This window comes from Propithecus coquereli, unplaced genomic scaffold (assembly GCF_000956105.1).
Source record: "Propithecus coquereli isolate 6110/MARCELLA unplaced genomic scaffold, Pcoq_1.0 Scaffold117, whole genome shotgun sequence".
In the NCBI taxonomy this organism is placed as follows: Eukaryota; Metazoa; Chordata; class Mammalia; order Primates; family Indriidae; genus Propithecus; species Propithecus coquereli.
In genome coordinates this window covers 2,445,080-2,446,521 of record NW_012135747.1, presented here as the reverse complement: position 1 = coordinate 2,446,521, position 1,442 = coordinate 2,445,080, and the positions used below count along the sequence as shown (strand labels likewise).

Here is a 1,442-nt window from a genome sequence, read left to right as displayed (position 1 = left end):
CTCCAGGTATAAGTAAAATTCTATAGATAGAAGAATCAATTGACCCCCAGCCCCCATAGGTGCTGTCCTGCTATGGAATCCCTTTGCTCAGTTTTCTCCTGTCCAATCAGGTGGAATGTTTCACAGGCACATGGTTTATACAGCTCAAAATAACTTGGGACCTGTGAGCTGACAAATGCTCTGGCTCCGGTGGTGACAGGTTGTCCAGCTTCTTACAGCCATCTTCACTGAAACTAAGGTTAACTCCTCACTCTCTATGGACGACTACTCTCTATTTCCAAGGGCGTGAAGAATTTTCCTTTTCTCCTGTGCTTTCATCTAAAAGTTCTCCCTGGATAATTGTCATCGCAGTGGAGTGCCTGGGTTGGACATCCTCATCTGGGTCAACTAAAAAAAGAAAGGTAATATCCAGATTTAAGTTCACAAGTGTGTTTTGATAACGGGGCACTGACAATGGAAAAAGGGATACTTCAGAGAGCTCATTACTGTTACTTAGAATGAAACCCAGGATAACTTCCTAATTATATATGATAGGACACAGAATTAAATGAAAACTAAAGCGTTTTACATGTAAAGATTTTGGAGGGAATTGATGAGATTCACAGAGATCACAACTGATTTGAGTCCTAAGGAAAAATATCTCAACAGAGGAAGCTGTGACATGTTGCTCATATCATTGGCATTTTCCACACATTCATGTATTAAATAATGTTTATATAGAGAATATGTGTACAATGCCTATTTCTTTTTTTAAAGGACATTAAATCTAAAATGATATGACTCCATAGTTAAAGACTTTCATTTTAAATTTTTTTTGTCATGTAAAAGGATATGCTTGCTATATTTAGTGTTGGGAGATCTGCTCCCTGGATTAATGTACACAACAGCTGCAGAAAGTCTTGCTCAAGGGACATTGCTCTCTTTCTCCTTTCTCTCTTTCTCTGTCTCTCTCTCTCTCTCTCTGTCTCTCCCTCTCTCTCTCCCCACCCCCCGTTTCAGCTGCATCAGAAAGACACTTGACAGTCAGTGGCAAATGTTTGGCCTGGTACATTGCACTATTAGCAGTAATTAGATGTACATCTTGAATTATATTTTAAAAACTGTATAAGCAAAGAAAGAGATAAGATGAATTGTTCTGTATTTCCAGTCCACAAAAGTGAACATTACAGTATTGGTGTTAAGAAATTGTATTATCTTATCAACATATCTTTAAATAGTTATTAAAGATACTAGCATCATTCAGCTTGAAAGAAACAAAACAATTATCCAGGTGTCTTTCCCAAAAAATTATGATTCAATTACTTTCACCTTAGCAATAATGAAATGAATTCTACAAGCTCTAAATTAAAAATTTGCCATAACTTTATTGCCTCTTCTTAATAATAACTCTTAAGTTCACATAAAATTCATAGTCCTTTTCTAAGAAATTGATAATGCCTATA

At 36.3% G+C, this 1,442-nt stretch overlaps 1 protein-coding gene across 1 annotated transcript in view; it reads left to right on the top strand.

Annotated features, from left to right (window-relative positions):
- Positions 1 to 194: 194 nt before the first annotated feature.
- Positions 195 to 1,442, top strand: part of MYPN (myopalladin) — a 117,901-nt gene continuing 116,653 nt past the window's right edge. The window contains exon 1 of the mRNA XM_012658553.1: positions 195 to 395. The gene's annotated coding sequence lies outside the window, so the exon portion shown is untranslated. The remainder of the gene's footprint in view (positions 396 to 1,442) is intronic.